Below are 14,072 nucleotides of genomic sequence, written 5' to 3'. Positions count from 1 at the left end.
GGGACCGCGTCGCGTTTTCCGCTGATGCGGGCGAGGATATCCGCCGCCTGATTGTTTTCCCGAGCCACATGATGAAATTCGAGCCCCTCGAACCGAGCTGACATTTTTAGGACGACGTTGCGATAGGCCGCCATTTTCGGATCCTTGCCATCAAAGTCTCCATTTATTTGGGATATTGCAAGGTTTGAATCCCCACACACCTCCAGGCATTGAATGCCCATGGAGACTGCCATTCAAAGACCATGCAACAAAGCTTCGTATTCGGCCGCGTTGTCGGATTCTGTATACAATATTTGCAGTATGTACTGACCAGTATCTCCGGTTGGGGACGTCAGGACGACGCCAACCCCTAGACCAGCCAGCATTTTAGAACCGTCGAAGTGCATGATCCAATTGGAGTATGCACCGTACTCTTTAGGGAGTTCGGCCTCCGTCCATTCGGAGACAAAGTCGGCTAATACTTGCGACTTAATGGCCCATCGAGGTTTGTATGTTATGTCGAATGGGAGGAGCTCAATGGCCCACTTAGCAATCCGGCCCATAGCGTCGCGGTTGTTTATAATATCATTAAGTGGCACTTCCGAGGCTATTGTAATCAAACACTCTTGAAAGTAGTGTCGCAGCTTCCGGGATGCCATGAATACCTCATAGGCTCTCTTTTGATAATGTGGGTACCGTGATTTGCATGGAGTGAGGACAGTGGATATATAGTATACCGGCTTTTGAAGAGGGAATTTATGTCCGGCAGCTTCTCGTTCGACGACGAGCACTGCGCTTACAACTTGATGAGTTGCCGCAATGTACAACAACATTGGTTCGCCAATGTTTGGCGCGGCCAGGATTGGGTTGGTTGCCAAAATAGCCTTTATTTCTTCCAATCCGTCTGTGGCAGCATCTGTCCACTTAAAGTGTTCGGTGCGCTGAAGGAGGCGATAAAGGGGTAAAGCCTTTTCTCCTAAGCGGGAGATAAAGTGGCTTAGAGCCGCCACGCATCCAGTTAACTTCTGGATTTGTTTGAGGTCTGTTGGGGTAGCCAACTGTGACAAAGCTTGGATTTTGGCCTGATTAGCTTCAATACCTATACTGGAGACATTGAAACGGTAACGCCCTCGATGCGGCTATATCTCCCACGTGCCGAAGCACGACTTCAAGGCATAACCGCATTGAAAGCAATGTCGCAAGTGAGGTAATCTTCACACAACCCATGTAATACATAAGGGAAAAGATACATAGTTGGCTTACACTCGCCACTTCACACAATACATGAATAAAGCATTACATCATCCAAATACAATCAAGGTCCGACTACAGAAACAAAATGAAAGAAGACTACCCCAAAAGCTACACAGATCCCCGGTCGACCCCAACTGGGCTCCACTGCTGATCAACTAGAGCGAAACAACACAAAGGACAAGATCTTCATTGAGCTCCTCCTTGAGCTTGGTTGCGTCACCTGCTCGGTAACATCGGCACCTGGAAACTGGTTTTGGAAGTATATGTGAGCCACGGGGACTCAGCAATCTCACACCCTCGCGATCAAGACTATTTAAGCTTATGGGTAAGGTAAAAGGTATGAGGTGGAGCTGCAGCAAGCGACTAGCATATATGGTGGCTAACATACGTAAAAGAGAGCGAGAAGAGAAGGCAAAAGCACGGTCGAACAACTATGATCAAGAAGTGATCCTAAAACAACCTACGTCAAGCATAACTCCAACACCGTGTTCACTTCCCGGACTCCGCCGGAAAGAGACCATCACGGTTACACACGCGGTTGATGTATTTTAATGAAGATCAACTTCAGGTTTTCTACAATCGGACATTAACAAATTCCCATCTGCCCATAACCATGGGCATGACTTTCAAAAGTTCAAGTCCCTGCAGGGGTGTCCCAACTTAGCCCATCACAAACTCTCACGGTCAATGAAGAATATTCCTTCTCCTAAGACAATCCGATCAGGCTCGGCATCCAGGTTACAAGACAATTCGACAATGGTAAAACAAGTCCAGCAACACCGCCCGAATGTGCCAAAAAATCCCGATAGGAGCTGCACATATCTCGTTCTCAGGGCACACTCAGATGAGCAGTCCATACAACTAAAACCAGCCCTCGAGTTTCCCCGAGGTGGCGCTGCAAGGGGCTCTAGTTTGGACCAACACTCAGAGGAGCAATGGACCGGGGGGGTTGAAATAATGATGACCCTTGAGTCTGCAGAACCCAAGGGAAAGAAAAGGCTAGGTTGCGAATGGTAAAACCAATGTTGGGCATTGCTGGAGGAGTTTTATTAAAGGTGAACTATCAAGGGGTTCCCATTATAACCCAACCGCGTAAGGAACGCAAAATCCGGGAACATAACACCGATATGACGGAAACTAGGGCGACAAGAGTGGAACAAAACACTAGGCATAAGGCCGAGCCTTCCACCCTTTACCAAGTATATAGATTCATTAATTAATTAAGAGATATTGTGATATCCCAACAAAATATCCATGTTCCAACATGGAACAAGCTCCAATCTTCACTTGCAACTAACAACGCTATAAGAGGGGCTGAGCAAAGCGGTAACATAGCCAAACAACGGTTTGCTAGGACAAGGTGGGTTAGAGGCTTGGTTCAACAATATGGGAGGCATGATAAGCAAGTGGTAGGTATCGCAGCATAGGCATAGCAAAAGAGCGAGCAACTAGCAAGCAAAGATAGAAGTGATTTCGAGGGTATGGTCATCTTGCCTGAAATCCCGCAAGGATGAAGAACGAGTCCATGAAGAAGACAAACGGACGTAGTCGAACGGGTCCTCACAAACGCGATGTTATCGGAACCAACCCGAAGAACCAACACCAGAAAGAAGCACATAACATAGTAAACAACCAACACACGAGCATGGTATGATATGCGGGATGCGGTATGTGATGCATATGCATGATGTGCAAAGGAATGATTGAACCTAGCCTCAACTTGGAAATCCAAGAGTGCCACTGGAAAGGTGAGGTGATTTCGGTTGAAATCGATATAAAGATCACCAAAATCAGATGCACGGTTTGGAAATGGCAAGCAAAACAAATATGGCACCGGTCTGCGATAAATAGCAAGTAGCCATCTAAATGCATCAAGATAAATATGCTACAGCACTCAAACATGGCAACAAAATACATGTCAGGGATCCACTCATGATGCTTCACAAAAGATGAACACTGAGCTACGGCTAATTTACTCATTACCAGGTTCAAACAAGCATGGCAAAAGTGCAAATGATAACAGGTTTCAGACTTTGAAATTAACACAAGTCTGAAATTTATCATGAGGAAGCACAATTTAGAGCATGAAAACTACATGCTACAGAAACTTAACATGGCAAAGCAAGGCATGGCATGAAGCTACTCAAAGCACTTAACAAAAGTCCCTTAGTGACCTTGAGCCAAAAGGGATCAGAAAATACAATTGCAAGCATGTGAACATGTTAAAAACATAAACAGATTTAGACTTGGTGAAAAACTGGAGCATGCAAATCAGTTAACGAGTAGGCATGTTTACGATCTCGATGCACTCACTACAGAGCATGGCATGACAAACTAACCACACACCCATCAAAAATACATGGCATGGAAGCTAGACATGGAAAGAACAACAACATATCATGCACGGATCAATAGCAACATCCTCGGCAAAATCGCTAAACATGTCAACAATCTGCCAGGATCATCGATATAGCAAAAGTAGAGCTCGATTGACTCAAGCTAGGGTGCTCCATAAATGCAAACAAAGACATGGATGGATAGAGCACCACAACGTTAACAAAACATACTTACTGATCATCCTCAAAAGAGGCACGGATCACTAGGAAACAACGTGAACATATGGCATAACGACAAAAACAGAACAAGGACTTAGTGAAATTCTAAGTCCCTGAAATCAGCATTACCGATTACGCTACTTTGCAAGCTTGTTCTAGTCACCACAAATATCACAAAAATACATGGAAATCACCTCTGTAAAGATGGCATGGCATATAACAAAACACATGTAGAGCTTAGGATCATATCATGCACACATTAATCATGGCAAAAATGACAAAATGCCATTTGCTATAACACATCTGACAAATTCATCATATAGCCCTCTTCCAACAGCATTTCGGGCATCAAGATGAGCTCAAATGGAAATGATGCAATGAGATGAAATGATGTACTCATCGAGGCGAATATTTTTATATGCTACACGCACACATCGGAGCTACGTGCGATGAAATATGAAAAAAATAGGGTTCGGAGGAAAAGTCAACCCAAGGTGATTTTGGATCTGAGATCCAGATCGCACGCGGATCGAGGCACCGCCGGAGTTGATCGCCGGAACAGTGCCGGGCGTCGCTGGAGTTGTCGAAGACGAGGCGGGGAGGTGCTCCCGGCCCGGATCTCGCCGGATCCGGCCAACGAGGAGCCGGGGCGGCTACGGGAAGGCGGGGCGGAGCTGGGGCCGGCTCGAGCGGCGCGGCTGCCGGCGTCAGAGGAGGAGGCGGCGCTGCGGCGAGCTACTCCGGCCGGCTCGTCCAGTGAGCAGCTCTGGGTGGCGGCGCGGGGAAACGGCGCGGCGAGGCAAAGGGAGCCAGGCGGCGCGGCGCCGGTGGGGTGGCGGCGGGGTGCCCGAGGCGGCGGGGCAATGGCGCTGTGGCGGAGGAACAGCGGCACGGCGAAGGTCGCCGGCGGATGGCGGCCAGGGGCGGCGCCGGTGATAAGACGGCGGCAGAGGACGGAGGAGCTAGGCGCAGGCGCGTCCGGGCGGTAGCGCTGGCGATCCGGGCTGGGCGGGCCCCGCGGGCCGCGTCGGGCACGGGAAGAGAGAGGAGCCGGCCGCGCGCTGAGGTGGCGGCGCCTAGTTGGCTACGGCGGCGGGGAAGGCGACGTGGCCTCCTCTGATTGGTCCGGGTGACGCGTCCGGCGGACATGTCCGGCTCGGCGCGGACGTGTCCGGCAGCGCGAGGATGAAGAAGACTAGGGTTAGATCTGCGCGGAAATTTCGGGGAGAGCCACATATATATAGGTAGAGGGACCTAGGAGAGTCCAAATGAGGTGCGGTTTGCGGCCACGCGATCTTGATCGAACGACCGATATGATGGAGGGGGTTTAGGTGGGTTTTGGGCCACTTTGAAAGGGTGTTGGGCTGCAACACACACGAGGCCTTTTCGGTCCCTCGGTTAACCGTTGGAGTATTAAACGAAGTCCAAATGGCACGAAACTTGATAGGCGGTCTACCGGTAGTAAACCAAGGCCGCATGACAAGTCTCGGTCCAATCCGAAAATGTTTAACACCCGCACACGAAAAGAGGTAGAAAGGGACACGGGTGACATAGGAGCGCCGGAATGCAAAACGGACAACAAGGAAAATGCTCGGATGCATGAGACGAACATGTACGCAAATGAAACGCACATGATGACATGGTATGAGATGCATGACATGCAAGCAATGACAAGGCAACAATAGTGAATAACTGGAGGACACTTGGCACAACGGTCTCGGGGCGTTACAACACTCCACCACTACGAGAGGATCTCGTCCCAAGATCTAGAATGGCACCGGAGGGAGAACAGAAGAGAAAGAGAAGAGGTAAAACTAAGTTGCTTATTTGACAAACGAGTGAGACCAAAGAACCTTGAAAAGGTTAAGGCATTTAGAGAAAAGAATACAACGAAGATGAATAAAGTTGAAAACCTCCGTAAAGAAAGAGGAATAAGAAAGAATCTGTTAAGTACTCCATTTTAAAAGAGATGCAAGGCTTGATAAGGTGAAGAGAACTTGAGAAAAAGGGCACAATACTCCGATTAAATGGATAGACATGAAAAGAACATGATCTTTGACAAAATGAGATGATGGGTTGAAGAGAGAAACATCACAATGCCCCCGGAAGAAAAGAATAGAAGTTAGATCATTGTAATAAAAGAATGGAGTTGAAAAGCCAACTTCTGCCACAAATGAGCTTGAAAAGGCTTCCGCAGGAGAAAAGTCGAACGGAGTTGTTGGAAAACCAACAACAAAAAGAACAAGGTTGTAGTGGACTTATGGAGAACATCTCAAAACTAAGAGGTGAAATTCTGCCACTACTGGAAGCAATAGATTGGATTGATAAGAACAAGTAGACAAGAAACTTATTTCACCGGGAGGATAAGTGAAGAACTTGGGTCATTATAAGCACCATAATAGCAACAATCCTTAGGGAAAGCTTTTGGTGAAATATAACCCAAGATAACTCCACTGACGAGATCAATGGATTTAAGATACCTCATCCTTGACAACATGTGAATCATGAAACATGAACTCAAGTTATGAAGGATGACATAGCACAACCTCAAATGAAACGGTAGAAGGAATTGCACTCCGGATTGCAAGAAGAAGAAAGCTTGAACTCCTCTGAAAATAATCTTGATGAACGTTTCGAGAACGGATTAAATCATTGATGAATCATTATATAGAGCCTCCATGAAGATCACCGTTAAACAAAAGGATGGTGAAGATGAAAGGTAAAAGAAGTTGAAAACACAAGGTGAAGCCTTGCGATGATTTAAATGGGGCTTCGCGACAAGATAAAGTGGAAACTTGGAACTCTGGAAAAGAAAAGACAACGCATCTCGAACCGAGAATGTGAAATGATGAACCACTCCGGAAAGCAGGAAAAGAATAAACTCAATGAAACAAGAATAAGAATTATGTTATGCGCATCCTTCACCAATTTAAATTGATGACGAGAAAACGGATTTGGCATACTACTTATTTTCGTAGAAAGGATTAAGATAGATATAGCGCCACTTGAGAAGGTCTTCAACGATCCACCGGTAGAATTTGGAAAGCACGAATGCATTGATATGATAAATGAAGGAAGAAGAATCTTTGAAGAACCACCGTAAGAATTGAAAATGAACACAAAAAATATAAGGAACACCGGGAAGAATTCGCAAATGAACGAAAATGCTTGCTAGAATTTAGATACATGAGAACGAAGAGATCATGAACTGATTAGAGGATACTAGTCGTCAACCCGTGCAACATGCACGGGCTAGCTATTTTTCCTAAACAACAACAACAAATCATTCAGATGGTTTAGACTGTAAGTAATTGCAACAATGTTCAGTGTGAATATCAACAAAGTATAGTTAAACCTGAATAAGGCACCCTTTCATTTTTTTTCATGTTGACCAAGTTATTTTTAGATTCTCTGTTTTGACATTTGTTGAAAATAAGGTGAGATCCACCTTTTAATTTATTGATAGGTAAGTGAATGGCCTCTGATGGATTAGTACCCCGTTGTAGATAACAAAGGAGTATAGGTCAAAACATCCTTGAAGGAGCTAGCGAAGGTGAGTAGTGGCCATAACATGGCAAAAATGTGTCCTAGTTGGACTGAATACAAACAATCAATGGCCTATAAGACCCTATACTCTCTCAGCTCACCATGTATGCAAAAGGAAAATTAATCCATTAGGTTCATGACATTTCAGCTCATATTTTTTCTTATAAGAGGGACTATACAGTTTAATACCCTATGACTCCCAGCTCGACATGTATGCAAAAAGAAAATTAATCCATAAGTTTCATGCCATTTGTGCTCATATAGTTTTTGATATAAGAGAGATTCAGGAGTTTAGTAAAACACGGCGTGCACAATTATGTGTTTCCTGTTTTTTAGTACTATTTATTTTGATTTTACAGTACATGAGGGAGCATTTAAACTCTTGTGCAAAAACTCCATGCTCGAAAGAAATAACCTATATTGCCTCCATCTGCTAACTTCTGACTGTTCTGATTTAAAATTTATACCAACTCATGTAGCAAAAAAATATAAAAAAACCCCGTCACAGAACATAGTTCATTGTCAATATCAACAAAAGTATATGAAATCCGGAGGTACATACAAATTAGGATCCTTCGCAGCTATTGTTATTGTTCCGTAACAAACCAAGAATCGATTGAGCTGAATAATCAACAGATTTTATTGCTGCATGCAGAGCGGTGCATAAGGACACTTGATGATTGCACCGTGTTATTGTTGACTGAACTTTGTTCTCTCTCTCAAAAAATGTTATCACGAAGATTATTTCATTATGAATCTATGTCCTCTTCCTATAGCTTGCGTACCTGACTCCCTGGGATAATATAGCACCTTGCAACATGTGTGATAGTTCAATGATTACTTCATCTTTATAGGCCCAACTTAATGTCAAATCCATCAAAGAATGCAGCATATGCCCTGATCTCTTTCCTTTTTTATCTCCTAGAGTACTACCGCATCTGAGTAAATATGCATAACTAAACAACATGTTCACAGGCAGATTACAGAGTCACCAGAATACTTCCCTCCAAAAGAATTCAGCTATATGAATCAAACAATATGATTTGTTTTTGTCTTGTCATACCTATACCAATTGGTTACCCATATCCATGCAAATGTCTCTTAATTGGAATGGAAATTTAACACACTTTTGATTCGAAAATTGAAACAGAGCAAGCCTGAGCACTCGTGAATTAGTTAGAATGCTTCACAAATCCTGTAAGTTGGTGAACTAAATTATGACTACTACTAATGCATGAATAGCAGCAGATGGTAGACCTTTTTGGGAAAATATATTTGATGCATCTTTATAAAAAGTTGAAATATCTTGGATCGAAGTTCATCCCAGCAGCTGGGTAGAAGTCAACACATACAAAGCAATCTAAAAGAAAAACCTGCATGTGAACTCATCTAGGTTTCAGTACTGAATATGTCCCAAACTCCCAATAACAGTCAAGAAGGCGGCGTTGAACTGGTTGGTGAAAAATCATTGTACCTGGCACCTTGGGTGAGTTTGCATGTAAGTTCTCACACATGCAAGAATGGTGTTTATACTTTCCAAGATTTCATGATCAAGCTTGATACTACCTGACACGGAAGTATATAAAAATATGATTTCAGCAAGGTACAATCAATATTACGCCAGAGACATGCCATGCATATATATATATATATGTATATATATACATATATATATATATATAATTTATTTTCTTAAGGCAATAAAATTAAAATACCCTTTATACGTATACCTTTTGAGTTGAAGCCTAGTATCATTGTCCTAATAAGTTAGAATCTTATGCTAATTTAGCATGAGGGTAGACTGGATTTTCAGTTTACACACGTGATGCTTATGCCTGTCAGTGCATGTGCTGAAGCAGCCAAACCAACATGTTCAACCTAGTGTTAAAACGTACAGTGGAATCACGTGGAGGATCTTCCGCATCTTTTCCCTATATAAGAAGTCAACTACAGTATGGCGCATTCAGTGATATACATTATAGCAATCTCACTACAGGAAAAACTTTGTAAGCTGTGTATGTTTCATAAACGGCAAAAGCTGTTTCAAACTCGGCGAACTGTACGCCAAGTGTTACACTCGGCGTATAGCACACAACTTACAACTGGTCGGCTTAGTTGATTGATAGACTAAAACCCGCATTAAAGAAAATGACTGCACGTACGTCACCATCGTCATAGTTATCATGATCAATCTCCTAGAAAAGTTGGCAAATTGAGCAGAAGAATCAGTAATGAGAGACGTTGACTGGTTAAATAAACCGCATACTCTAAAATAACCATGAGGTCTTCTCTGCTTGTCTATAATACATGATCACCAAATTCATCATAAAGAATTATAGATACAATTGTAAATCGTTAAGGAGATACAGTTGTAAATCTTTGAAGATTTGAGCACTTACCTGAGTCGACTATTGTTGTTTCTGTTATTTCCACCAAGAGGGCATGAGTACCAAGATTAGTCGCTGACTAAATATTCCTCGTCTTTGGAAGCCAGATGTGCTTGGCATTGTCTAGTTCATCCCAAGAAAATTACACTCAACTCGTGCTAGCAGCAGCGACATATGCTTGCATAGATTGCCATCTGATTCTCTGCGAGAAAAGTTGAAGAATATAGGAACCGGTGGCACCTGTAAGGGGAGAAGGAGGCGAACTTGGATCTGCAGTAGAAATAAGAAACATGAATCTGCAAGATATAAAAGAAGGAATAAGCGGACGAGGGGAACTTGGATCTGCAAGAGAAATAAGAAACATGAATCTGCAAGAGAGAAAAGAAAGAATAAGTGGTCACACTATCCTGCAGCTACGGCCTCAAAAACTGAGAACGATGCTAATAGAGACCTGATAGAGCGAAGATGCGGAGGAGGATGCGCTCCTTGCGACAGCCGTTGCTCGATTGGGCAGCGTGGTAAGTTGAACCAAGTTTGATGGATGGAGATCGAGGGAACAACAACAGCTTGTCCTGGAGATTGATAGGGCTATGGAGTCGTAAGATATATTGACATGGATGCTTCATTGGTGCCTCCAAGAAGAGTTTTCTTTACGTCGGAGTGTTTCATAGAGATACGTGAGCGCTTGGGTCACATGAGAGAGATAATTCAGTTTTTTTCTCATTGGAGAAATAAGTGAGACGTGAGAGATTGAGAGAGTTTACTTTTTTGAGAAATTGAGAGAGTTGGGTCACGGGAGAGATACCTGAGTTTTTTTCCCTATGAGTCAATCTAAACCATAAGTCTTTTTTCTTATGAGTCGATCTACCATAAGTTTTTTTCTTATGAGTCGATCTAAACCGTAATAATTCGGTCCCACCAGATAAACGGCTCCTAATTACTGATTAACGTGGTAATTTCTTGGGAGTTTGTAATTAGTATAGGTATAGATAGATAGATAGATAGATTTAAATGATGCACCAGTGAGATTTAGAGAAAGAGGGCTGAAAGCTAAGAATGAATAATTCTGAGATGATGGCCTCTGGATAATCAAACTGAAAAATACTCCTGAGTTACTCCGGATGGGTGAAAAGAACTCTCACAATCGAAGAAAATTATGAGAGGAAGGCATTAAGCTAGAACCATGAATCTTTGATAGAACGAAACAAGATTCAAGGGAAAACTCTTCTTCGGTCTTCAAATGCAGGTAATGGCGATGAGAAACACCACCATGAATTGTTGAGATACTCCAGGATGAAAATTAGAAAGGTTGAGCCAATGATGAAAGAATTTGAAAGATCTTGGTGAAAGACATATGACTGATGACAATTCATTCTTACGTCAAACTTTGAAAAAGAATTTGAGGATAGCTCCGGGAAAATAAGAAGAGTCAGGTAAGATCCTGGGAAAAGACCTGTGGGTTAGGGCCCACTCAAAAGAAACACCGTTGAAATGATTTAAAAGAGAGGTTGCACTCGTTGAATTAAATGACTTGAATGAGATAATAACCTCTAAAGATCTTGAATGAATGCAGAGTGGAAAACACGAATCTTCGAGATATCTTGAGCACTCCAGAACAATTAAATAGCGAGAAGTAAATGAATATGAGGTGCACCGGCAAGAGAAGGTATTTGAAACGAGGAAAAAGGGATATGATCAACACCAAAAGCTTGAATTGGTCCACCGGAGAAGAAAAGAACGAAGAATGATGAGCTTGAGGTTCCGTTAGAATCTTCATGAGAATCACCGGGTAAGGACATTGAAAGAAAAGAATGAAGAGACTTCACAAGAATAAAAGGATACTTGATAAAGAAATCTTAGTCCTTGGTGAAAAAGGGTGGGCGGGTGGGGAAACAAAGGCAACTTGAAGATGGATGAAGCAAACACCGTAGAGAAAAAACTGATAATTGATCTTGTGAATGTTGACAAGATTGGATCCACTTGAAGAGAAACACGCTGGTTGAAACGGATTGACATGACAATCTCGATGATCAAGAAGGATTGGTATTCACATCGGAGTATGAGAACATCGCTTGGGGAAGGTATGGAATCAACAATTGACATTGAAGCAACTCGAATACCACAATTCAAAACAAAACAAAGGATTGGCTTGCAGGATAAGCTGGAACAAACATATGATAGATATTTCGTCCGAAGTTTTCATGGTGGGGCCTACACGGGCTTGATCGTACAGCACCATCACGTACAAGGCAGTGCACATGACATACGAAGCGTCCCCGAGTCGGCATAGCCAAGGACTCTTTAAGACACAACGAGACCACTGTAAAACCAACCGTGAATAGGCGGACCACTAGACGTCGAACCCCAATTTCATATCACACATCTATCGGAAAGATATCCTAAGAGCTACTTGAATTCCCACTTATAAACTCCCGAAATTTTCCAGTTATGCAATCAGGTGTTGGGGATACAAGGGAAGCATAATATCTCACCCAAAACTAACAAATCTTGCATCCAGCTGTATCCATCCTTCAACACATAACCAAGAAACCTTCGGAAATCGTCTACCTCAACCTTCGAAAAGCATCCGTTATACAAATTATGGCAATACTCCCGAACTCCTGCCCCAGTACTGGGTGGCGTCGAGGTTATCTCACCAACAACTGCATAAAAGTGATTTTCAATGTCGGCGAAACTAATCTCAGGTATTCCAGAACTGCAACAATAAAATTGTGACGACAACACCTCGGAGCTCAACTCCCCGGGACACTGCCACAACCCCTAAATGTCAGGAGGCACCAAGAACAATGTTCTCGTCACAAAACCATCGGAACGATTCCAAGATACACGCGTGATCCTAAAATTTTTTTAGTGAAATTTTAGAAGAGAAGAGTCAAAACTCTACGTCAGGATGCCTCACCAAAGCAACGAAGGGACTGAGGAGTAAAAAGAATCCTACTCTCCGATATATATAATCCTAAATGACTCAAAACATTTTTCTAGACTCAACAACGCCAATGATTCGATCAAGCAGGGGGCTCCTAAGTCGGGGAAGGCTCTGATTACCAACTTGTAACGCCCTCGATGTGGCTATATCTCCCACGTGTCGAAGCACGACTTAGAGGCATAACCGCACTGAAAGCAATGTCGCAAGTGAGGTAATCTTCACACAACCCATGTAATACATAAGGGAATAGATACATAGTTGGCTTACACTCGCCACTTCACAAATACATGAATAAAGTATTACATCATCCAAATACAATCAAGGTCCGACTACGGAACCAAAATGAAAGAAGACTACCCCAAAAGCTACACAGATCCCCGATCGACCCCAACTGGGCTCCACTACTAATCAACTAGAGCGAAACAACACAAAGGACAAGATCTTCATCGAGCTCCTCCTTGAGCTTGGTTGCGTCACCTGCTCGGTAACATCGGCACCTGCAAACTGGTTTTGGAAGTATCTGTGAGCCATGGGGACTCAGCAATCTCACACCCTCGCGATCAAGACTATTTAAGCTTATGGATAAGGTAAAAGGTATGAGGTGGAGCTGCAGCAAGCGACTAGGATATATGGTGGCTAACATACGTAAAACAGAGCGAGAAGAGAAGGCAAAATCATAGTCGAACAACTATAATCAAGAAGTGATCCTAAAACAACCTACGTCAAGCATAACTCTAACACCGTGTTCACTTCCCGGACTCCGCCGGAAAGTGACCATCACGGTTACACACGCGGTTGATGTATTTTAATAAAGATCAACTTCAGGTTTTCTACAATCGGACATTAAAAAATTCCCATCTGCCCATAACCGCGGGCACGACTTTCAAAAGTTCAAATCCCTGCAGGGGTGTCCCAACTTAGCATATCACAAACTCTCACGGTCAATGAAGGATATTCCTTCCCCCAAGACAATCGGATCAGGCTCGGCATCCAGGCTACAAGACATTTCGACAATGGTAAAACAAGTCCAGCAACACCGCCTGAATGTGCCGACAAATCCCGATAGGAGCTGCACATATCTCGTTCTCAGGGCACACTCAGATGAGCAGTCCGTACAACTAAAACCAGCCCTTCAGTTTCCCCGAGGTGGCGCTGCAAGGGGCTCTAGTTTGGACCAACACTCAGAGGAGCACTGGCCCGGGGGGGGGGGGGTTAAAATAATGATGACCCTTGAGTCTGCAGAACCCAAGGGAAAGAAAAGGCTAGGTTGCAGTAAAACCAATGTTGGGCATTGCTGGAGGAGTTTTATTCAAGGCGAACTGTCAAGGGGTTCCCATTATAACCCAACCGCGTAAGGAACGCAAAATCCGGGAACATAACACCGATATGACGGAAACTAGGGCG

The sequence above is a fragment of the Triticum dicoccoides genome, chromosome 6A (assembly GCF_002162155.2).
Source record: "Triticum dicoccoides isolate Atlit2015 ecotype Zavitan chromosome 6A, WEW_v2.0, whole genome shotgun sequence".
NCBI lineage: Eukaryota > Viridiplantae > Streptophyta > Magnoliopsida > Poales > Poaceae > Triticum > Triticum dicoccoides.
The sequence above is the reverse complement of the archived record's forward strand: the minus strand, read 5'-3'. Positions refer to the sequence as shown.